Consider the following 27,131-nt stretch of genomic DNA (forward strand, 5'->3'; position numbering starts at 1 on the left):
GGGTAAGGGAGGGAGGTACTGGGGATATTCCTAAGAAGTAGAATTTACAAATCTGTCTCTAGTAGAATATTGAAGTTGAAAAATGGATAGAAAGGGAATGCCAGGGAACTTCTAGGGTGAATGGCTTGGTCAAGGAATACAGGAAGAAATTTTTGTTGTGGCTTGGAGAGAGGAATGACTCATTTGGACAAGCTGAGTTTTATGTGTCTGGTGCATATAGGGCCTTCAGATAAAATTCTGTCCTAAGGAATATAAATATGGGCCAAGGGTAATTTTGGTTTCATACAATTTTAAAGGTATCTTAGTTGAGGTTCCTTTAAACAGATCCTGAGACAAAGACTTGGGTTTGGCAGTTTATTGGGAGTTGATCCCCGGAAGCACAGAGGCATTATTAGGAAATCAAATTTGTAAGCAGCCCAAGATTTCATTTCATGGGGGAGCCCTCTGAGAAACCATGTGGGATATGCTTCAGAAAGGATGCTGCCAGGATGGGCAAGCTAATGTGCTTTATCCACCCTTTTTCATCCTTCATGGGTAAGTGTTTGCTTTGTTCTGGTTTTGCCTAAAGAAATAAGAATTCTGACAAGACACAATGAGATCCATTTACAAAGGAAAAAATCATGTATGTTGTCATATGTTGGTATTTGCTGGAGGCATTGAGGGTTGCTCATCAAAATGGTTACTCTAAGCAGGGGCTGGAGTTACAGCACAGACTTAGTCCTGTTGGCAAACATGGTGTTCAACGGCACTAGCAATGCTGATTTCAACACATAGTTGGCCGTGGTGATTCAACAGGCAAGGAGAACAGCATGTCGAGTGTTGGTGTAGTAAGGTCAGGCAGAGAGCATGTTGACCGTTAGAAATTGGGAGGCAGGGGTTTTTATGTTAAAATGCACTATTCCCTTGCCTAGAAATGGGATACTGCAAGTATAAAGCAGGGCATCAAGCTCAAAAAAATATGAAAAGCCTAAAGAGTTTGATGGAATCCAATTAATGAAGAAGTCGACCTCTAAATTGGGAGATAGAGAATCAAAGTTTATAAACCAAGGGAACATTGCAGGAAACTGTGGTTATTATAATAGCTTGTTCCTGATTGTGAACTCTATTTGATTTGGGACTAGAGCAACTCAGCCAGTTCCCAATGCCCGTTGGAACTGATGTGTGAGCCTGCAGGTGGGTGTCAGTTGGAAGTACACGAGGGTGGGGCTGGAGGGATGCCCAAACATAGAGTTCCAGCAGAGCCTCATATTTGTCAGCTAAATAGACTCTTGACATCTTTGAAGAACTGAATACATTCAGACATCATATTTCTCCAATGGAGTCACAGGTACAAACATTTCTAGAATGTCAGTATAAATAATTAATGCCCATATAAAAGTATTCATGCATTTGTCAATTTCTACTTAAATGGTTATGTTTTCAAAATAGTTATTATTCTCCTTTTATGAGTAAAGCACTGTGCAGAATATAAAAAAATAATAAAATACAGTTCCTCCCTTGCAGAAGCCTACAATATTATTAAATGTACACAATTACCACATTGTATGTGTCTCTAGCACCTGGCATTCTGTTCAGTATATAAATACTTGGTAAATATTTACTAAATTAGGAGCTCATAGGAAATCCAATGTTTTCCTAATGTAATTAAAAACCCTTTTCTCCCACGTTTAGCAATGGAGAAAGCTTCTCCAACTGAAAAGGAAAAGACGAACGTTTTAGCACAAATACTTACCTCTAATTTTCATCTTCCTATTGGGGTCTCACTGATTCTTATTGCCAATGTGGGGACATAAGGAGACATTGATCTCCCAAAGGTGAAGACATGGCCATTCCCCATATACTGCAAACCACATTGAGGTTCAGATAAAACATTTAATGGCTAGGCTTTACATAGCACCCCACACATGGTGAGTACAGCTGGCCACAGGTTCCACCAGCTGCAAAAAAAAAAAAAAATATTTGGAGAAAAAATGTTATGTTGTTGTTGACATGTACTATGTAGTTACGTAGGATGGTTGCATATGTACTGAATATGTATAGACTTTTCTCTTGTCAGTATTCCCTAAACAATAAAGTATAACAACTCTTTATATAACATTTACATTGTATTGGGTATCATAAGTAATCTAGAGATTTATAGTATATGGAAGGACGTGTGTAGGTTATATGCAAATGCTATGACATCCTATCTAATAAAGAGGGACTATGCTAATCGACCCTCATGCTGTCGCAAAGATGGTGGTGCCCACAGCCAATAAGGAGGGAATATGCTAATTGACTGTCCTCAAAGTTGGCTGCACCTACAACCACAAGATGGCAGTACCCAGTCCCTTCAGCCCCTCTGGGTTGGCAGGCATGTGGCAAGGCTGAGCCCACCCCCAGATGGACCCGGCTGCTTCACATGCCTGCCTCCAGAGTCCCTCAGTTCCCTCAGCCCCCCAGCTGCCCAGGGCTGGCCTGAAGTACAGGCAAACCTTGGATGGTGACTAAACAGCTGCCCAGGGCAGGCCTGAGGAACAGGCAAGCCTTGGATGGTGATTGTTCAGCCACCTAGGGCTGCCTGAGGCTCAGGTAACAAGGGTCAGCCCATGCTTGTGCTGCCAGCAGTGTCAGCAGCAGAGTTGTGATGGGGCATCACCTTCCCCTGATCACCGGGTCGCCTCCCACCCGTGAAGGCTCCCAGAATGTGAGAGGGGGAAGGCTGGGCTGAGGAACGCCCCCACCTCCAGTGCATGAATTTTCATGCACTGGACCTCTAGTTTTATTATAAGGTACTGAGCATCCACAAATTTTGGTATATGTGGGTGGTGGAAGGTGTCTTGGAAACAGTATCCTAAAGATACCAAGGGATGACTGTACTATATAAGTACTTTATGCATATTAACTCATTGAATCCTCACAAAAACTTGGGGTGTAGGTACTATACTTATCGAGAAACTGAGGGACAGAATGATGAAGTAACTTGCATACATTTACCTAGCTAGGATATGCCAAGCCAGGGGTATAGCTCAGGTAGTGTGACTTCAGGGTCTACCTTTGTAAGTACTACTCTCTCCTAGTCCAAGACTTTATTCAGATTCACAGTGGGCAAAGAGAAGTTATCCCTGGGAAAAACATATGATGGACAAATTGCTTATACAGTGACACTTATCTGAATCTTTGCTCTTACTTGAGCAAGTTTCATGTGTTAGGTGCCATCTTTTCCTTCTGCTTTGCAGTATTCTCTCTTGTGAATATTTCTCTCTTTTCTGCATGCAGCGCAACTAGAGAGCAATCCAGTTCCTGAGTAGGGGTGGTTGGGGATTGAGAAAATGAAAAAGAGAGATAGACACAGAGATAGAAGGAAAAAGCTGGGGCCTGGTAGGACCACTGTCCTCTGACAGGGACAGGGACAGGGACAGGGACCCAGAGCCAATACAGTGTGTTTATTTTATACAACAAAAAAACCAGGAGGTTTATTGAAAGGCAAGACAGAGGAGATCATGTGCATTCCTGGGTGGGCCCAAGTCATATTCTTTCCTGTTGCTTGGCTTGATTTAAACAGCAAAACCCACCCCCTGGCACCTGGGCTGAAGGTCAAGCTGACAACACTCCTGCCTTTTGGCAAAGCGTGTTTCCAGGAGATGGCTCTGCCAATGCCACTGGATTCAGCTGACAATAATTAAAGAAATGCCCATGTGCCTTCTCAGGCACTCTACATTCTCTTTCTAAGGCTCCCTTCTACCAGGACCTGTCCCTTCCTCACATGACTGATAGGAGAATTATTCTACTTGCCATGCTTCCATCTTATTTTAAGTGAAAAAAATAGGGAAGCTGTAAAGAACTCTTTTTTGTTGTTGTTGTTGTTGTTAATCCTCACCTGAGGATCTATTTCCATTGATTTTTAGAGAGAGTGGAAAAAAGAGGGAAAGACAGAGAAAAACATCCATGTGAGAGAGAAGCATTGCTTGGTTGCCTCCTGCATGCACCCTGACCAGGGCCCAGGCTGAGGAGGAGCCTGCAACTGAGGTACATGCCCTTGACTGGAATCAAACCCAAGAACCTTCAATACGCAGGCCAAAGCTCTATCCACTCAGCCAAACCAGCTAGGGCTACAAAGAAGTATTAAAAGACAAAATATTATTATCTATATTTAGCATACATAATTATAGTTAAAATACTTTGCTGTAACATCCCATATTATGCAGAAGCATCCTGAAGAAAGGTGAACATGCAGATAAATGTAATACTGACATAGAAAAGGTTGGACCTATTGTTCATATTAAAGAAAGAATAAGTTAGATTTATATTTGGATCAGTTCATGCTCTACTACTGATAAAAACCACTTGGAAGTATATAGATGTGGACACAGGAATTTTATCACTTCTTCATCATGCATTCATTACCTACAAAGCAGTTTGTGCATTACTCCTTATCAATTTTAAATTTTGTTTTTCCTCCTGGTATGGAAGACAGCACATTGATTTGTATATTTTGTCTAACACATTTCTAGGGGAAATGATTCAAAAATATAACTTCATATTTCCTTTGGAATGTGTGTATGATTTGCCATACTTTAGGGTTTGTTGTATAACTGTGCAGTAAGCACTGAAAGGTTGGATATGATATTTTAGTGACCTCGTAGATTTTACCTAAACATGCATATTTAAACAACAAGAAACATTTTTTTAATCTTTCTGAAAATCAGCAGCACATCTGTTTACTGTTAACATCTAATTACCAATAAAAACACATAAAAAATAAAACAGAGGGGTTTTGTTATTGTTTTCTCTTGAGGCAAGAATCTAGTCTTGTTCTGTGCCAAGTTACTTTTTAAAGAATAAAAAATATATTTTTTTCAGTTCAAAAATATTCCTGTACCAGATTTATGGAACCAGCAACACACGCATTTGCATTTTTCAACTCAGACATGACAAATATCCAAGCAATTTAGGACTGTTACTCATAAATCGTGTCCACTCTGGTGGACTAGTTCCTACATTTTTGGAGCTGCTTCTCACTCAAGAATAAAAATGAATTTTAAAATCCGATTGCATTATACTGAGCACAGAATAAATGTTTTTGAATATTCACTGTAAAATTAGAGGTTAATGAAGTCTTAAGTTTTGAATTAGTATGAAAATGGAGTTTTCTGAGCTCCCAGAGTACTAAAATATTCCGTAGACTAAGATAATGTTGGGAGAATTTCTCTACCAGACAGAATAAATTCAGGATTCAATAGAAGTGGCAAAAATGCAAAAGGTTGAAAATGCTGTTATATGGGGCCTGGATGAAGAAACTGGAGAGGTTTACCTGGAAGGCCTGAGATCAAGCATGGCATTGTTCTTTGAATGTATGAAGAGCAAGTATTGAAGAGGAAATGTGCATTCTCTGAGCACTCTCAGAAAACAAAACCAGGACCAAGGAGATAAAGATAGCATATTTCTTCTCTTTCTAACATCAGATCTTCAGATGGTGGTAGGCTCTCCAGGTCAATAAGTATTCAGGTAGAAATGGGATGATGATCTATCTGTTTAGATAGATTGGAATTGATGACATTTTTCAATAGATGGGAAGTAGAGTTAAGTTATTTCTAGAGTCTCCTTCCTACTTTACGTTTTTTTTTGTTGTTGTTGTTTCATTTTAACCTCATCACTATCCTATTTTGAAGAGCACAAATGCTGACCAAACTAGTTTTTATGATCCAGTGTGGAAATGCCCATTCACTGTTTGAAACGGAGGGGCTTATAATTAATCGTAGGATCTAATTTCTATAGACCATATTAATACATTGAATCATTCATTATTTCAGACATCTGCATAATAAAAAGACAGTTACAAAATTAATTATAAAAGTAATGATATCGCCTGGCCAGCCTTACGATTGGTTTATTTGAAACAGGATCTAGGCCTTGTCCACACATTACCACATGCTCTTACTTCCTTCAAAATTTCTTTTAATATAAACGAACCTGCACTCCCATTTTCTTTCTTACTTTTCCTGCCTATTTTTTTAATTTTTCATCTGTATTGATTTCAGAGAGGGAAAGAGAGAGAGAAACATCGATCATGAAAGAGAATCATGGATCAGCTGCCTTCTATACACCCCTCCCCCACAATCCGGGCATGTGCCCTGACCAGGAATGGAGCTGTGATCTTCTGGTTCACAAGTCAACCACTGATCCATGCCAGCCAGGCCTGCCTATTTTCTGACGGCAGGAATCAGGCCCATGTTCCTATAGAATGCTTCATATTATTGATTTGGCTGTTTTTTAATGTTTTTTTTTTGTGTGTGTGTGGTGTGTGTGTGTGTGTGTGTGTGTGTGTGTGTTTTGTAGTGTCACTTAACTTCTTCCTTTAGATCCCTTACATTTTTGATAAGTGGGGATTAGTACTAGAGGCTTGATTAGATTCAGCTTCAATATTATTGACAAAACCCTTTTATAGGAGAGGCTAGGTACTTTATGTAGTGTATCACCTCAGAGGATGCATAGCATCGATTGTCTTACTATCATTGGTGCTACATGTGATCTGTGAGTTTAGTTGCCAACAGCCTGCTCCTGACATTGTCAATTTTTCACTCAACCTTTCATCTGGTTTCATCTGTTGATACTCATTAAAGAATCAGTTGTTTTATTAGGGATTGCTTATTCTCTTATTGGTAGTCTAAACAATGGTTCATAGTGCAAAGACAAACTATTCACTTATTGGCCAATTTTGATAAAGACCTTATGCTCTTGTTTCTTTCAATTTTGTCCAATCGTTATATTTTTTTTCTTTCTGTTTTATTTATTTTGGAATATTACTAGACATTTGCAATATTTAATTCAGTATATTTATAAATTATATTCATTATTTATTATTCAAATTTATGCTCAAATTGTCTGCTCATGTTTAACTCTGGTATCTTTTTGTCACTACCTTTTAGTTTTTGATAGCTTCTCTCTTGTTATAATGATATGTTTGTACTAGAGGCTCTATGCACGAAATTTGTGCAAGAGTAGGCTTTCGCAGCCCTGGCTTCGTCCAGAAGGTCGTCTGGACAGTTGTTCCACTGTTTGGCTGTTTGGTCGATTTGCATATTACGCTTTTATTATTATAGATGTGTTTTTACCCAAACTTGGAAGTGAAATACACGGCATAGGGACCCAACACTTCAGACTGAGTGAGTCCCCATCAACTGCAGCAGAAAAACTGGCAGAACATTTGCACTTACTGAGCTTGGGGGGCAAATGGTTTGGTTTGAAAATGTTCATGGGAGCAATGACAGCAAGAGTGCCATACGAGTCCCATGGTTCTTATCTGAAATTCAGCATTTTTCAAGCATAAATGACCCTCAGATTATTATATGACTTTGGTCATTTTCCAGAACACTGAAATGGTTGTTTTGTCGATTTTTTATAGCTTTATAATTGCTATTTTGGGAAAAGATTTGCTCATTTCCCAGCTTGGCCATAGCTAAAAATCCAGCCTCAGCTAAGCATTTTTATTACTTTTACATTGTCAATCAACCAATAGTCATTGGTGTCAATTCAACAGCAACAAGAATCCCCAATATGGGAGCAGTGAAGAAGAAAACTATTCAGTGCAAACAGGTCAATTGTGATACAGCACGGCTGTGAGAATGGCATGGCTATGAGAGAAGCATGAGACTGTTGGACATCAACAATGTTACAGTTCATTATGAATCTGTGCTGGGGAGACTTGGTTGGAAAGTTGTCAGGAGGACATTCTAAGAAAAGGGAAGTGTGTGGAAGGCCATCTTCCTGTTTATCGGAATTCTGATTTAAGGGAGACTTAGGGGAGTGTTGAAGAAGGTGGTACCCCTGATTATTTCTTTAAAAAAAATATATATTTTATTGATTTTTTTACAGAGAGGAAGAGAGGGATAGAGAGTAAGAAACATCGATGAGAGAGAATCATCCATCGGCTGCCTCTTGCACCCCCCCCCCCCACTGGGGATGTGCCTGCAACCAAGGTACATGCCCTTGACCGGAATCGAACTCGGGACCTTTCAGTCCAGAGGCTGACACTCTATCCACTGAGCCAAACTGGTTTAGGCTCCTGATTATTCCTTGGCCTTTCCAAGGAATAATCCTGTGCATAAGCAAACCTCCGGTGTTGATTGGAATCCATATGCTTAACCCCTGGATGTCCTTGCCTAGAGAGCATGTAAACATGTGTGTCCTCCAAAGATTGCTCACCCTGATGATTGTATCTAAAGATTAAGATTCCGGTAAAGGCTAACAAGGCAGGCAATCAAAGCTGCTCTGTCACTAAGGCCAGGCGCCCCTTAGCCCTCTCTTTCACGGTCCACCTGTGTCTGAGTGATCTGTTCATTAGTCCTTCAGAGGCTGCTGGTCAGCCCCGGCATGGTGGCAACCTGTGTGAGGATAGAGATCTAGCAGCCATCTTTACCTTTAAGGATGGAAACCATATGCTGGTATATTGGAGCACAAAAAAGGGATTCTGATTTCCTAAAGACACTTTGGAGAAAACACATCTCTGTGTTTAAGCCACAATTTTTCAGTCTGTGTAACTGCAGCTAAATATAGGTACTTACTAAATACATTTTCAAATTTAATTTGATCTGTGTCTGAGGTTGAGCATACAAATATATTTTGAATTTACAGTTTATCTATCAAGTTTAATAATTCATTGATACTTCTTAGAGAAAAATCTTTATTTTAAAACATCAATTGTTTCCCCAAGGAATGAGAGATTTTTATAGTAATATTTGATAGTCCCTAAGAGACCACAGCATTTATTTTACACCTACTGGGAAGCCTCTCCATTTAACAAGTGCTTCCATGCAAAGAAGGATTACAGAAGACAATATAATTATTACCTGAGAAGTTGTGATTAATCTTACTGCACACTTTTCCTCATCATTCTTAAGCAATATATTATTAGATTTAGTTGTTTTTGAGTCTATAAAATTATAGCTTATTGTATTTTGTCTTCTGAGGTCTGCTTTCCTTTCTCAAAATTGCATATCCAAGCTTCATCTGTGATTTAACGAATCACTAAAAGCATGATTTAGTGTATAATTAGCTGTCATAATAGACAAACCCTCAAATCTCAATACTGCAACACAAAGGAAATTCATTTTCTGCATAAAGTCTGAAATGTACATGCTTTCATAATGGGTGGCTGTTGTCTAAGTGGTAAATTAGGAATTTAGAATTTCCCCATCTCATTCTCTATGTCTTCATATATGGCCTGACGAATTGCAGAGGGAGGAAAAACATGGAGGATTCATGTAAGATGTTTCTATGGGTCATGCCCACAAGTGGCACAAATCACTTCCTCTCGTGTTCCATTTGTAAAACCATAGTCACCTGGTATGGCAGCTATGGAGGTGGGCTTCTCAGATTCCTTCCAGAAGCTGCTGAAAGGAGTACAGTGAGCTGACTGCCTCCAGCTACAGCACCTTTAGAATCCATCACATCATAACCAGTCTGCACTGAGGCCAGACTTTTCCGAGACAGTTCCCAGCCAATGGGTGAGCACTGCGAGTGTGCCTGGATCTTTCTATCCAGTGCAGAATTATTTCTCAATAGGCAGTCTTTGTGCCGGAGCTCCACATCAGACTGACTGGAACTTTCTTGGAGTTGCATGCCGTCTAATGTTTTCTTTACCTGCTCATCCTCCATTCCCCTCTCTTTTCATGTGGGGCAGACCTGCACCATGGTTTACGTAGGGGTGTCGAACTCAATCAGAGAAGGGGCCAAAATCTAAAATCCAGCCTAAATCGCGGGCCGAATGGTTTACTGAACAGTCATAAACTGTCATTGTGATGGAAACGCAGCGGAGTGCAGTGATGACAGCACGGTGCAGGCCACATTGCAAGGCCTGGCGGGACGGATTTGGCCCGCGGGCCTTGTGTTTGACACATGTGGTTAAAGGCTCTCCCTGCCTTCTCTTGCTCTGTCTGCCCTTTGCTGCTTACATGGCTCATTCTCAATATAACTCTTGTACTCCTAATTGCATCTTTGTGTTGGCTTCTTAGAGGATCCCAGCTGACACACATGGTCACACATGAATAGAAGGGAGGCTGAAAAATGAAGTCTAGCTATATGTCCAGGAAGAAGAGGAAGAAATAGCTGCTTTGACAAGCTTATCAGCATCTGCTCTAATTTACCTCATTTATTTTTATTGATGCATGATAATCTTTTGTTAATATACCGCAATCTATCTTGTTCTTTTACCTGTCAGTGGACAATTGGGGTTTTCTGATGAGTTTAAGGGTTTGTGTGTGTGTGTGTGTGTGTGTGTGTGTGTGTGTGTGTGTTTAACCTTTATAAAGATTGCGGTCATGAAGAATCTAGCATGTATTTTGGAACATAATTGTGAGAGTTTCTTAGTTATATGTACTTACATGTGCACATGTTCAAATTGGTGAGATTTTGTCCCATTGTTTTCCAAAAAATGTGTATCAATTTGTACTCAGGCTAGCAATGTATAAAAGTCTTCTTTGGTCTACCTCCTCTCCTTCAATTATTTTATTACACTCTTAATTTTTGTTATTATTATAAGATATAAGATAATATTAGAAGTAAGTAATAATTTTCCTTTGTCCTTCACAAGTTGTAGGCTGTAGTACAGAAGCTTTATCAACATTTGTCCTAGTATAGATAGCCTCTGTATCTATTACCTCATTCATATCATTCATTCTACTCAGGTCATCTCTGCTTATTTTTCCTTCATTGCTACCATTTATCATCTTTTGCTTCCTTATCAAGGTTTTTTTTGCTTTGTCTTTCTCTTTTAATATTCTCTATTTTCTTATTAAAAATAAGAGTTCATCTGACATTTTCTTTTGATTAAAATTCATCTCAGAACACTTAAAGAAAATTAAAACCACACTAAATAAATAGAGGAAACTGGAGAAAGGGGAGTCACATGATGCATGCAACTCAGGGAAATGTCATGGTTTCCCTATTCCACTACTCAACTTACTACATACATACATAAATATACACACATACGTATAAGATGCTTGAGAGTATATATGACTGTATGAATATATAAATATATGTATATACACAGTTATATACATAATACTGAAAGATATAAACATGTAAATCTATATATGCATTACTACATGTGCATTATATATATGCACATTATATATATGGTATACATAGATAAATAGATAGATTCAAGGTACCTAACACAACATTAAAATTACTGACAGTACAGTAGATTAGTGTTAGTGAACAGTTTTGAAATTTCTGACAGAAAAACAGGTACTTAGTACTTCATGGTCCAATTTTAGAGACCACATTTCCACTAGATGTTTGAGGCTGTTGCCTTCCTATATGGCTTGCTGAGATTTATCACTGGGCAGCATTACACACTCTCTTCTCTCATGTGTCCAAAAAGAAGACTTAAAGAATGGGAAAGACTCCTTTGGGTAGATTGTTTGTTAACAGAGGTCCTCCTATTCGCCATGACTACAGATTTTGGAGCCATTGTAAAGATTACAGACTATAACATTCCTGGGACTATCAGTGGCAGAATCCGGAACTTCAGCAGAATGCGGGGGAAGCAGCTGACCAATGCTTAGTATAACAGTATAAAGGAGAGCCCTCATTAGTGTGGCCTATGAGAACTACCTTTTCTCCAAAGAGTCCAGAGTAGCAATTACAACAACCAAGCTATGAAAGGAGAGCAACCTCACCTGAACCATAGCATAATGGCACACTGGGCACTTCCAGCTCCTCTCTTTATACCATAGTGCAAAGAAGATGGAGTGAAAATGGCAAGAGAGCAGACCTTGTGTCCAAAATCAACCATCAGGCTCTGATAATTTCCTTTATGCAAGCTGCCGGAGATACAAGTTTAGCTTTCCCTCTGGGGAGAAGAGAAAGGCTTTGGACTTAATATGACTTTGACTTTGTAAAAAAAGCAAAAACAAAAATAGGGACTGCATCATAAAATCTTAGATAAAACTGCTTTCATAACTGCAAGTGTCTGGAAAACTATGAAATTAAGTTATTAAACTCCTCTCAAAGAAGAGGGACTGAGAACACAGTTGGAAACAATAATTAAAAATATAAGACTTTGGACAAAGATGGCAAATTGGAGGTTTCTGAATTTCCCTTCTCCCATGAATGGGCCAAATACACAGCTATACATAGAAAAATTCCTTCTGAGACAAACCCAGAAACTAGTTGAGTGGTTCCTACACATCAGATGACAGGAAATACCCACATTGAGACGGCCTGCATCTATTGCTGATAGTAATCTTCCTTTATGGAACACTGTTGGATCTTGACACATGCTCAGTCACGAAGAGCCACTAAGTACCAAGATAATGTCTGGGACAATCATAAAGCTTTGAGAGGCAATCAGAAGCTTGGGCCAAAATGATTGATGTGGTGCATCACTTACATGGGGCCAGTCCATCAAGACTGGGTGAGGTGGCTGTTGTTAAAATGTCCATACTATCTAAATAAATCTACAGATTAAATGCAGTCCTTATCAAATTCCAATGGTTTTTCTCAGAAGTAAAAAGAAAATGCAAAATTTGTATGGAACCACAAAAGACCCCAATGAATCAGGGCAATCTTGATAAAGAAGAAGAAAACTAGAATTGTCACACTTCGTAATTTCAAATTATATGACAAAGCTATAGCAATCAAAATAGTATAGTGTTGACATGTATACACATACATGGAACAGAATATAAAGCCCTGAAGTAAGCCCATACGTATATAGTTAATTAATATTTAACCATAAGCCAAGAATATAAAATGGGAAAAAGATAGTCTCTTTGATAATGGTGTCAGGAAAACTGGATATTTACATGCAAAAGAATGGAACTGGCTCATATGTTATACCATAACAACAAAATAAACTCAAAATGGATTGAAGACTTGCATGTAATAACTAAAACTATAACCAAATTCTAGAAGAAGACATAGAGCATTAATTCCTTGATAACAATGTTTTTGAATTTGACATCAAAGCAAAAGTAAACAAATGGGACTGCATCAAACTACAAGACTTCTGCACAACAGGAAATCATCAACATGAAAAGATTCTTCAGCAAATGTTACAAATATTTGGGTGAGTTTAGGTTACTGGTTCTGCGCTAACTTGCCAGATTAAGAAATTTAATATACTAGCAGATCTCAGTTTCTTTAACTATAAAATCATGAGTTCATTCAGTTTGTCAATACTTATTAAGCACTTTCTATATGCTAACCACTTTTATAGACAACAGAGGTGCATTATAATTGTTAGAAAAATATTTTTTCTAATAGCCTGTGATTCGTACATTTATTTATTACATATGTAATTTAAGAATGAGCAATTCTGTGAAGATAATTGTCACAACTCATGAGGTGCCCTGACTATAGAAAGGGCAGCTAAGGATAAAGAGCTTGTAATGTTTAAAAACTGTTTCTAGCGAAGGAGTCCAGTCCCTATATTACCTAATACGTAAAAGAGAATCATGCAAATTAACCATCACTCCGCTACACCCAGAGTCAATCAGAGTATGCAAATTAACCCAACAAAGATGGAGGTTAATTTGTATATGCAGGTACCGAGCAGCAGGGAGGGGTGTGATGTCTGCTATGAGGGGAAAAGGTGGGGAGGGAACTACTGGAGTCAAGCTCCGCACACGCACAGAAGCAAGGACGAGGACTTTTTGGCTCCAGGTGGGCTGGGAGCTGGGATGTGCTGGCTCCAGGGCGGCTGTGAGTGAAACCAGGAGAAGAAAGGCCTATTTTTGCATGAATATCATGCAACGGGCCTCTAGTCCTATATAATAAAAGGTTATTAGGCAAATTGATGGAACAATTGAGCGACTAGTCACTAGGATGCACACTGACCACCAGGGGAGCAGACTCTCAATGCAGGAGCTGCCCCCAGCCTGCAGGCTCCGATCATCCAATGGCAAATGGGGATCTGGGGGTGAGTGGTGGTGGGGAGAGAGGAAGATGACCCTGATTGCAGGCCAGGCCTAGGGACTGTACCTGTGCCTGAATTTCATGCGCTGGGCCTCTAGTTTATTATATGTAGGTGAAAGCATGAGGGCATTTCCTTATTAATGTGTGAATATTACTCTGTGGCATGTGTGTTAAGGCAGGAGGGGTAGGTTGTGGGTATGCAGGCACCATTGGTAGGCTGCCACTTGGTGAACTCAGTAAAAAAAAATGATAAGATTTGAGGCAATTGAGAAAGAAGGGGTCAGGGAAGGTGCTAAGAAACCAAATTCCAACTAGAAAGAAGAAATGGTTCCCCAAGCAATCACTGCAACTCCCAGTTCTAGAAGACTTTGAATTTGTAAATTAAAAGTTCAAGATATCCACTGTGGTCCCTCCTTTCACACTGCCAGGGCTTTCCATTACTTTCATCCATGCTTAAATTGGTAGATATGTGGGAGTAGCATTGCCAGTTAATATAAAGTCAGGAAACACAAAGGACTCACTTTGCCTGAAGAGCTAAGAAATAAACAGATTTTGTTTTGTTTTAGAGCAAAATGAAATGCTTTAAACTCAGTCATTTGAAGTCATTTTGTAGTTTAAAGGAAATGAGGGATGAATGTGGGTGGAGAAAATTACTCTCCTGGTCCCAGGGAAGCCTTATAGGAAAAGTGTTCTGCAGGCACCCAGCTCATCTGGGGAACTGCTGTAAAACCTAAGCACTGAGCTGTCGCAGCTTAATATTAGCTCCATTCCTGGTACCACGAAGAGAGAGGAAAAGTCCATTCAGATAATTTCAACACCATCCTTTTTTATTTTATTTTAAAATTAGGTTTATAGCATAACACTGATTACCATTTCATCACTTAATGTCTATTCTGATGAGTTAAAGCTATAAAATCCACCACGTGGGCCTGGCGGCTCACACACAAGGATACTACAGGGCTCCTTCTTATAATAAACTAGAGGTCCAGTGCATGACATTCGTGCACTGGTGGGGAGGGTCCCTCAGCCCGGCCTGCAGCCTCTTGCAGTCTGGGACCCCTTGGCACTGCTGTGGTGGCAGGAGCGGAGTTGGGAGAGGCTCCAGCCACCATTGCTGCACTCGCTAGCCATGAGTCTGGCTTCTGGCTGAGCAGCGCTCACCCTGTGGGAGCGCACTGACCACTAGGGGGAAACTCCTGAATTGAGTGTCTGCCCCTTGGTGGTCAGTGCACATCATAGCAACCAGTCATTCTGTGGTTTGGTCAATTTGCATATTAGGGTTTTGTTATATAAGATGGCACAATACAAATGGATGTGACTTAGTCTGTTCAGGCAGCCATAACAAAATACCACAGAATGGGTGATTAAACAACAGAAATTATTTTTCTCACAGTTTTAGAGTCTGGAAGTCCAAGATGTAGGTGCCCACATGGTCAGATTCTGGTGAGAGTACTCTTTCTGGTATATGGATGGCTACCATCTCACTATATGTTCACCTGGCATCTTCTTTGTGAGTGCATGAAAAGATGTTTGCAAGCTCTCTTCTCTTTTTTTTTCTTTTTTTTTTTTTAAATAATCTATTTTTTATTGATTTAAGAGAGAAAGGGAGAGGGAGAGAGAGAGAAACATTAATGATGAGAGAGAACCATTGATCGGCTGCCTCCTACACACCCTCTACTGGGGATTGAGCTCATAACCCAAGGATGTGCCCCAATTGGGAATTGAACCATGACCTCCTAATTCATAGGTAGATGCTCAACCACTGAGCCAGGCCAGCTGGATGCAAGTACTCTTTTTATAAGGGCCCCTGTCCTATCATATGGCTCTGCCATTGATCTCATATGACCCTATTTTGCCCAATCTCCAAATACCATCACATTGAGGGTTAGGACTTTCACATATGCATTTGGGGGTATGGGAGACACAATTTATTTCATAGAAGGATACTCCTTGCTCCATGTCAGCTTTATCTACAGAAAAGTTGACAGGGATGTGGGGATTTTTGCCTACTGCCCTGGTTTGTATTAAAGAGTAGAGATTACTACAAACTCTAGAAACACATAATAATACGCCCAAGCTATTTGTGCTTAGGGCTTAGTTTCAGGAACCACCTTCTTTCTCTTATATCTCAACAACATTATGAGTACCAACTTGCCACCATTGTTTCTAGACCTACTACCATAATGAGTGAGAAAGAAAAGAGCATCTTTGACGTCCAGAACAGGTTTGAGATTGGCAGCTAGACCTCAATATTATTTACAAGCTGGTCAGACACTAGGCTACTTTGTTTTTCTCATGGACAAAACAATCTAATAGAACATGATCCACAAACAAGATTATTCTGGCACCATGATGAAATAAAATGAAACAAGCCATTTCATAATGTTGTCTAAGCACAGACAAAACCAAGGACATTGTGCCACCCACAAAACACCTAATGATAGAATCATTCACCCTCTATGTCAGTATCCAACCTAAAATAAACCCTTGCTTCCTCAGATCTTCCCCCAAAGATCACCAGGTGGTCTTTGGGACTTCATGGGCCAGCGTTCAAGCATTTGGGAGATATTGACTGTAAAAAAATTTTTTTTTTTTAAAGAAAAGGTCTAAACCTTTTAGTATATTTAAAATGTGAAGACACACAGCAATTGTCAAGTTAGTTATGAATAAAACAAAAAATAGAAAGTATACTTATCAATTCCTAGACCAGTGGAGTTGGTTAACTATATTACCAATGCAATAGGAATTTTGATCAGCATGAGTTCTATTACCAATACTCCCAGTTCTCTGGGGAATATTATAGAATCAAATTTTCCTGACCCTTTGAAGTTAAGGTTGCTCTTTGAAGTTCGGGTTTCTTGACCCTTTGATGTTAGACTTGCTGTAACCAATGAACTGTGAGCAGAAGGAATGTATGTCACTTCTGGGTAGAAGCTTTAGCAACCAGTGCATGATTCTCTACATTCTGTTTTACCTTAGCAAGTGTACAGGCGCAGAAGTGGTACCTCCCTCAGCCTGGATTACTGAGTGAGAATAACACAGAATGGGAACCTCTGCCTACCTACAGTGAACATGCAATGTGAATAAGAACATTTGTTGCTCTAAACCATGGAGATCTGGGAACTGTTTGTTATTCTGGCATAACCTAGCTTCTCCTCTTTGATATACATGCAGTTATGCTTGTAGCCACATAACATACAGCCCCCCACTCACAGATATACATTCAGGCCAGAGAGAAGTTGATTTTCACATAAAATGGTATCTATTCCAAATGAAATAGCATTGTCTAAGTGGAACAATTTCCTTCACCCTTCTTTTCCCCTTGCAAACAAAAGTCACCGGCAGCTTTAATTAAAGCACAGAATTTGCTTACAAGTGATGACCATCTTGGAATAGTTGCCAATATTGTAACTACTGACAAATGAGTTCTTGGTGTAGCTCCCTCAGTGCCCCAAAATATCGGGAAAATGCAAAGCTAGTCTTTTTGTCTAGTGGACAAAATGATCTTTCCAGTTAAAAACTGGGCTTAGGAAAGCCAGGCTCTGCATAATCTCCTAGAGTCAACTATTGTGGATCTTAGAAGTGGATGTTCTTGCCCAATGAAGATGTTGAGATTGGAAGTCATATGGTCACTGCCACATAGAGAAACATGCCAAATACAGGAGAATTCTATAAGAAATAGAAAACAATAGAATTGAGATCATATACAGGGTGTACCATAAAATGTATACAAACTTTAACAGCTGATAGCTCAATTTTGAACATGAAATTTCTTATAATAAACATTGCCTTTGCCAAAACTGGTTTGGCTCAATGGATAAAGCTTCGGCTTGGGGACTGAAGGGTCTCGGGTTCGATTCTGGTCAAGGGCATGTACCGTGGTTGCGGACATATCCCCAGTAAGGGAGTGAGGCAGCTGATCAATGACTCTTTCTCATCAATGTTTCTTACTCTCTATCTCTCTTCCTTCCTCTCTGTACAAAATCAATAATATATATATATATATATATATATATATATATATATATATATATATTGCCTTTATAATTATTCAAAGCATATGCATACATTTTTTGGGAAACCCTACATATTAGTTATATAAATAAATGTAAGTAAACTTAAGTTACCTTTTAAAATAATTTTCAAATTCATTTGCAGAAACTATTTTGCTAATGCTACATTTATATATATATAAAAGCCTAAGCAACCATCTGACCGTTTGACCGTCTGACAAGTAGCTATGACACCCACTGACCACTAAGGGGCAGACATTCAACACAGGAGCTATGGAGCTGCGGTGACTTGGCAGCTAAGGTTCTTGGATGACATACCCAGAACCAGAGAGGAGGGAGCCTGATTCCAGGTTGCATACCATGAGAACTGCCCTCTCACAATCCAGGACCCCTCAGGGGATGTCGGAGAGCCAGTTTCAGCCTGATCCCCACAGGCCAGGCAGAGGGACCCCACTGGTGCACAAATCCATGCACCCGGCTTCTAGTATATAAATATTAAAACAAAGTGATTCATAAAAATTAAAACACATCTTAAAAACCATAGCAGAGTCTGTATGTTATTTAGACATGTGGAGATGTGTGAAAGTGGTTTAAAAAAATCTTAAAAAGTGAAAAGTAGTTGCCTCTATACAGGGGTCTGTGGCTGTGTTTCTCAACCTTGGCCCTCTTTGAAATTTGTTGTGAAAGTCTGTCCTGTGTTTCTCACTATGTGTTGTGGTATCCCTGGTCTCTACACACCAGATGCCAATATCGATCCTCACCTCAAAATTATTACAACCAAATATGTCTCTGGATATTTCTCAATGTCACCTAGGTGGCAAAATTATCATTGGTTGAGAACCACTGGATGGAAGAGAGGAACAGAATTAATACTTTGTTATGAACACTTATAACAACATTAAAAACTGTACTTGTATTACTTTGGAACAATAAATACTTAAAAATTTAAAGTATACAAAAAAATAATACAAACAAACCAAAAAATCAGAGGTCACTATCTTTATAATAAAGTGTTCAAGGAGAAATGGACAAACACATAATAATAACAGATGAATTTAACACACCAATCTTAGCCAAAGACAAGTAGACAAAAAAATCTATAAAGATGTAGAACACCCATAAAATGTTAATAAGGTAGGTCATGTGGACTTATTTTTTACTTTACATTCAAATGTTAGAGAACATGCCTCTTTTCAAGCACACATAAAAATTCATAAAACAAACCATAAGTAATGTCACAAAAACCCTCAATATGTTTTATAAAGTAGAAATAATATCACAATATTTTTCACAGTGCAATAACAAAATCAGATAACAAAAGTCCCTTTCACTTGAGAATTTTAAAACTTTATAAATTATTCTTTTGTAAAAGGAAAGTTATAAATCATAACTGTAGAATTTCTCAACTCTAATAATAATGAATATATTATGTATTAGAGTATATGGGAAACCAAGTTGTAGTCAGTTTTAAAAATTATAGTCTGAAATACTGAAGCATAAAAATAATCATGGAATCTGCTCCCTAACAAATAAAACTTGAGCATGGGCATGTCTAAGTTGCTTGAGTATGCCCTAGCTGAAAGGAACCTGTGGAAGTGAGTTGTCTGGGTTTTAACTTATAAAGATGAGATTCAATTCTCTAGGCATTTCAAAAGTACTAAAAAAGTTCTGGGAGATTTTTATTATTATACCAGTGACCTAGTGCATGGATTCATGCACATTGAAAGGAAATTAATTAGAATGTGGCTGTGGGGCAGGACTGGGCGAGACGTGTTTATTGCACTTTCTCCAACTGATTAAATAAAAATAGAAGTACTGTGAGATGCTGTCTGAGGGCAGTGTGGGATGTTGGCTCAGGACCAAGACCTCAGAAGCCTACCTGGGGTGGCCCTGTGGCGGAGTGAGTGGGGTCCCTCCAGCAGGTGTGGTCCCTTGGTCCGGCCTGTGAAGATCGGGCCAAAACCAGCTCTCCGACATCCCCCAAGGGGTCTCAGAGTGTGAGCGGGCACTCTGCAAAGTTGCTGTTGTACAGATTTGGGGTCAACAGTGCCCCAGCAACAACATGACCTACGGCCAAAGGTGGAATTGCGTGGCCCCACGAGGAATCGGGCTCCCTCTTCTCTGGTTTTGTGGTGCGTCACCTGAGAACCACAGCTGCCAAGTCACTGCAGCTTGGTAGGAGCATTGAATTTCTCCCCCTTGTGGTCAGTGCATGTCATAGTGACTGGTTGGATGGTGGGATTAGCCATATATATATATATATATATATATATATATATATATATATATACACACACACACACATATATATATATATATATATATATATATATAGTTGTTTTGCAGTAAATACCAAATTTGATCAAGATCTATTGTAATTGGTTGCTCATAGCTGTATATATGTATTTCCTTCTGGGAAGGTAAGATTGCATTCAGAAATTGTGCAAACCTTATTTCAAAGACCCTTATCATTTCCTGTGCTAGCCCTTCCTCTAAACCAGCTCCTATCCAGAAACTCCTGTGGTGTTTGGAAAATCAAATCATATGGAGATGCTTTATTCTATCAGAATCTTAAATTTCTTAAAGATTGGAAATTTGAATATTATCATTATATTCAGATCTGATAATGGTTTACTATATTATTGGAGATGTAATTTCTTATTTTCTGTGTATTTCTTGTCACAGCCATAAAAAGTATATAAAACTTATTTGCCTCTTCAATTATATAAAGCCATCCTAATCATTAGCCATCAAAAGCATTTATTAAGTTTCGATTTGTGAAGGGAGCCAAGCTTGGTAGACAGAGAAGCAGAACATAACTTCCTCTGGAATATGGTTAATTTCTTTCAATGCACCACTATGACAGACTGAATATATTTGTGAAACATGGGTAATTGAATGATATTTATCTGAATGAATAAGCATAATAGTTAGGTGTTTCCATTTCAAAATATTTTGCAATGCTGATGGTATTATATATATTTAGCTACTTTAAAGAAATTATGCTTAGAAATAAAGGAAGAGAATACTTCTAATGAAATGATAGAGCCATGTGAGTGAGCTCCAGGATCTCTCTATACAACAAGCCTATGCTTCCAACCATGACACCTGACCATGAAATATCACTATCACATGGGTAAAATACTGTTTAAAGTCACAAAGTTTAAAGGTAATATGATTGTGAACATCACTATTTTACCCTTTTGAATATCCTTTTCTGAAAGAAGTTTAAATTTCTGTAATATATTTCTGTTGTAAAATTAAAGACGGTATTTAAAACTTTTGTGGACTCCAAGATATATGTCATAAAACTGTATATTAGCAATAAGAATTACTGTTATCATCTTATTGGTAATTGTACCAATAAACTATTAAAAAAGTTTTAGTAAATTGTTAGTAAGCAATTAGTAAACAATTATTTTGTAAGTAATTTTTAGTAAATTGCAGTACAACATTATGTAATTGCCCGGCTCAAAGCACAGATAAGTTACCTTCTTGTTCATTTTAGAAGCTAAAGGACTTATGTGCCATTTTTGCATTGAATGGCTACTTCACAGCATCCAAGCCATCTTGGTTTCTGTGTTTTGAAAATACTCATGAGTTTCTAATTATGTAACAGTTTATTCCTGTCCAAAAAAGCTATGTGTTATAGCTACCTCTTTATATAAATCCTAGAGGCCCGTCCTTGCACCCATGGGGTACCTTGGCCTGGCCTGCAGGGATCAGGCCAAAACTGGCTCTCCAACATCCCCCAAGGGGTCCCAGATTATGAGAGGTTGCAGGCCAGGCCGAGGGACCCCATGGGTGCATGATCTGGGCCAGGAAGGGACTGCGGGAGGGCTCCAGGGTGTGTCCAGCACCTCTGGCCTAGTCCTGATCACCAGACTCCAGCAGTAAGCTAACCTACTAGTCAGAGTATCTTCCCCCTGGTGGTCAGCAAGCATCATAGTGACTGGTTGAACAGTCGAAAGGTCAGACACTTAGCATATTAGGCTTTTATTATATAGGATCTTGTTATACTGGCCATTAGGAATTCCTCTTTCATGGCAGAAGGCAACATCAGCCACAGCCTATCCTGAAGACAATTAATGTCAAGAGGAAGAAGAGGAATGCAAAGAAAAGGATGCTGTAGAGACTTTGAGAAGCAGCCAGAGTTCATTTTATTTTAATGTATTTTTATTGATTTCAGAGAGGAAGGGAAAGGGAGAGAGTTAGAAACATCAATGATGAGAAAGAACCATTGATCAGCTGCCTCCTGCACATCCCCACTAGGGATGGAGACCACAACCTGGACATGTGCCCTTGTGGGAATTGAACCCAGACTCTTTAGACTGCAGGCTGATGCTCTATCCACTGAGCTAAACCAATTAGGGCTAACAGCCTGATTTTAGATATGTGCCTGTTATGGGTTGAATTATGTTTTCCCCAAATTCATATAATGAAATCCTAACTCCTAGAACCTCAGAATGTGGCCTTATTTAAAGATAGGGCCCTTACAGAATCAAGTTAAAATGATGTTATTAAGGTGGGCCCCAATCCAACATGACTGCTGTCCTTATAAAAAGAAGACATTTGGACACAGACACAGACACAGAGGGAAGATGATGTTAAGACACAAGGAAAAGGCCATCTACAAGCCAAGGAGAGAGGGCTGGGTCAGGTTCTTTTATCACAGATATCAGAAGGAACCACACTTACCAACACCTTGAATTTGGGCTTTTAGCTTCCAGGCTATGAGAGAACACATTTCTGTCATTCAAGCCACCCAAGTTGTATTTTTTACAGCAGTACCAGAGAATTAACACATTGCCAAAGCGCACAAAAGCCACAGCAGTGGGTTTCCAGCCAGATGCCATTATACAAGAAGCTGCTGGAAATATGTCCCTACAGTTTTTTATTTTTTATTTCAGAGTTGGAGAAGACTGGGAACTGAATGACTACTTACCCATCTACAGTAGTATGCCCTGCAGCCCCCTTCCCATGGCAACTGAGTGTTCCTTTGATAACAGCTCCTAGATCTTTCTCTTATTCTAACCTCTTCTAGATATTCAATAAATTAATCAGTTGAAGTTCAAAGGATTTTTTTAAACTTGAAGATCCTCAACCTGAAGAAAGGCAATAAGCCCAAGTAACTTTTTTGGGACTTGACAATATGTCCCTCAGCAAACTTTATCTTACACAGTATTTGTTGCCTTAAACAATGAAGGGAGAAGAGAGAAATTAATGTAATGAGGATCTAAATATTGCTTATCCCTCTGGGTGAAGATAGACTTAAATTGCACTTGAACTTGGATAGCTCTATGCTCATCCTAGGGATGGTTGAAAGTCTGGTACTGACCCACAGTTAATACAAGGATAAATTGTGCTACTTAATGACTTAGGATGTTCTGTTTAAAGTTCAAAGTTTCCATGGAAGCATCCATACTGGTTTGCTTATATTGGTTAGCAATCTATAGATTGATGATTAGTAGCTGGTTTTACTGTTTACACCATCTTTTTTTTTTTTTTTTTTTTTTTTTAGTTGTGACCAGAGGAATATTAAAGACCTCTCAGCGAACTTGTGTCTCAGCTTCCTTGAAACCAATATACCTTGAACATATTTCAGTGGCCCATAATCTAATGCAAAGCCACTTAGAAAGAACTCTGAAAGTTGCTCCTGGACATAGCCTATCCTCAACGTTTGACTATTCTTTCTTTGTGCTGCTGTATTTACCTTTACTAAAACCTTATGTGTGAAATGTTGCAAATTCTTTTCATTGTATGGCCCTGTGTACTTGCTATACCTTTGAGCCCTACATTCAAGACTGAGATCTAGGGCCGCTCTAAAATTTAATTTATAAAATAAAGCAAGCAATAGTCCTGGATACCACAAATTGGAAAGGAAATAGAAAAGCAGTAGGGATCCTAATTTTTGTGGGTTTTAAAGAAGACTCGAGGCCTGATAAGGGGCTATAAAGTTATCTGTAGAATTCTGGATCTTAGTGCTAGACGGAAGTGAAGGGAAATTGGGGAGTAGCATAGGCATAGAATAGACACTATTGGAACATCAGATCCCATCTCCCCAACTCTGTCAGGAACATACCTCTTGTGGAAGGGAGGGGATTGAGAGTGTAGGTGAAATTAAAATAGGGTCTAACAGTTATTTCTGCTGATTCACATTACTTCTATTGTTCTAGAGACTGTCTCTGGGGCTGAAAGCATTACAGGATATTAGGGAGTAAAAGCCACAGCATAACAAAAATTGCACAATTAAACCAATGTCTTTTTCCAAAGGCATGCATTCTAAACAACCAGTAAATCCACTGCCTTCTATAAACTATCTGTTTTGAGTCTTGTTGGATTAATTTAGGGGCAGTTTTATATCCTGTGCACTATAGAGACATTAAGTAGTATATCTCCCATAAAGCATATGTGAATAGAGAAGTTAGTTACAAAATACAAGAGAAAGCAGAAACATCTATTCCCAGAAAATGTCTTATAACCTTAATCACGTTAAAGAAAGGAATAGCCACTAAGCGCATGTGTAGCACTAGAAAAATGATTCAGTAAATTAAGATACATAATAATGATGCCAGAGTATGTAGACATTAAAATGATAAGATTATGTAGAAACAAAAACAGGTGTTTGATATGTTAAGTAAAATAGCAGAAAAGAAATTGGCATATAAAACATGACTACATATAATTATATATGCAAGTTGAAGGAAATATATTAAAACAGTGTATGTGTAATATATCTGTATGTAGACATAAGACATTTGGTAGTGTCCACATTATTCTTGAGTTTTTGGAGATGCATTTTTGTCATTTAGAGCAAAATGTTCCTATGGAACTACTTGCTGCAGGGATGAAAAGCTTATCTAAATCTGTGCTGTCCAATGTGGTAGACTATAAGAATTAAGAGATAATTAACTTTAGTTTTGTTTGTTCTTATATCCCTATTGCCTAATCAGTTCCTGGATTATGGTAGGACTTCAAAAAGTATTTGTGAAATAAATGGATAAGATACATTAGCAATAAACGTTTAAGAAGACAAAGTCTCAGTTACTAACACTTGTGAGAAGCAGCCATTTCATCTGGTCCAGTGCTTGGCAAACTGTGGCTCTCGAGCCACATGCAGCTCTTTGGCCCCTTGAATGTGGCTCTTCCACAAAATACCACGTCCCCTAATTAAGTTAATAACAATGTACCCACCTATATAGTTTAAGTTTAAAAAATTTGGCTCTCAAAAGAAATTTCAATCATTGTACTGTTGATATTTGGCTCTGTTGACTAATGAGTTTGCTGACCACTGATCTAGTCTGAGATAGTCTGAGGATCTTTCTGGCATTAACCAGACTAGTAGAGCAGTGGTTATCAAAACCAGTAACATCCATTCCTTGCTTAAAACCACTTTAATGGTCTCCTATTCATCAGGAGTTGGCAAATTATAGGCATGGATCAAATTCATCATGATGCCTGTTTTTGTAAATAAAGTTTTATTGGAAGACAGCCATGGTCATTCATTTATGTACTGCCTATCGTTGCTTTCTCTCTACAACAACAGAGCTGCATAGTTGCAGCAACTTGATCACAAAGCCTAAACTATTTATGATCTGGTTCTTTATTTTAAAAAGTTGTATGACCCTTGATATTTATCAGATGAAGTACGATGTTCTTTAGACCAGCTTGCTACCTAAAAGAGCAGCGTGGGATTTGGCTCAGAGTTTGGAATTGCAGATGTTCAAATGTGAACTCTGCAAATTATTGGGAACTATGTTCAGTTACTCTGTTGAGTTACTAAACATTTATGAGCCTCAGTTTCTTCATCTGAAAAGTGGACACCTCGGTTGTTTTAGAATTAAATTTGTGTCCGTAAGTGTGGTTCTTACCACAGAGCCTGGCATATGACAGGCACGCATACCATTTAAGCTACAATTTTATTGCTAACTCTCTGGCTCCTTCATGCCCCATGCTTCATTTATTATTAACACTCAACTGCTGAGCACTCCTCTGCACTGCAAATTGCTTCCTGCTTCCATAACCTGCCTCCCAATTTCCTTTACGGGGAACACATAATTGAAACTTTGCTTGCCTTTGCAGACCTTCGCTGAAGCTTCTGCTCCTGTCGAAAGATTTCTCTGAAAGCAGGGTAGTTTCACTGGTCCATCACTGTCCTAGAATGAGATTTCAACATATCAAATGGAAATAATGTATGTCTCTATAAAGCAGACCAAAAGTACCTGGTGGTGGTGATAGTGGGATATGGGGGTTGTTAGGGGCAGAAAATAGTTCTTATTCATTTTTCTGTTCCCAGAACCCAGCACAGTGCCTGGAACATAGTGAATGGTTTTGGCTAAATCAGCTACTCTGAGAAGGTGACACTCTGTCCATTTCATTTTGTTCAAATACAGCTTGTCCCTCTTTTAAATTTACCAAAGATACGATTTTAGTTTTTAAGTTCTGTTAGCCTCAGGTTCCTCATTGTCAAATTATTCTCTCACTTGCTTTGAGTGAGGACTATGAGAGATGAGGTTAGTAAAAGTTCTTGGTAAATTGGTCTAGCCCAGTGGTTGGCAAACTAATCAGTCCACAGAGCCAAATACCAACAGGACAACAATTGAAATTTCTTTTGAGAGCCACATTTTTAAAATTTAGACATCTTCTAGTGCCACTTCTTCAAAATAGACTTGCCCAGGCTGTGGTGCTTTGTGGAAGAGCCACACTCAAGGGGCCAAAGAGCCGAATGTGGCTCGAGAGCCATAGTCTGCCAACCACAGGTATACAGATTAAGCACAATTATACTTAAAGCTATTTAGGTGGGCCTATTGTCCTGATTCATTGTGTGGGGAGCAGAAAGGAGACCAGTATAAGTTGGCTTACCAATAATTTCATTCAGTAAAGACAAGGCTGATCCTAGGAGGTAGGCTCATTCTAGCAGATTAGTGTAGGCCACAAGGACTTGTCTGACAAACTTTAACACAAAGCAGTTACTTGACTCAATGAGTCAATGGTTTTGAAAATATTTCTTCACAGTAGGCAACCTAATTATCAAATAACAACTGAGGTATTTTATTGTAAAGAGTGATAGTTATTTCTACATTCCAAATGCAAGATAGCAATTCTGTAGATATTAATTTTCTGCCATATAGCAAAGTTCTCTGAACTTGGCTATGTAAAACAACACCTTTATTATCTCGAAGTTTTTGTGGGTCAGGAGTTCAGGAACAGCTT

The sequence above is a fragment of the Pipistrellus kuhlii genome, unplaced genomic scaffold (genome assembly GCF_014108245.1).
Source record: "Pipistrellus kuhlii isolate mPipKuh1 unplaced genomic scaffold, mPipKuh1.p scaffold_m20_p_32, whole genome shotgun sequence".
Classification (NCBI taxonomy): domain Eukaryota; kingdom Metazoa; phylum Chordata; class Mammalia; order Chiroptera; family Vespertilionidae; genus Pipistrellus; species Pipistrellus kuhlii.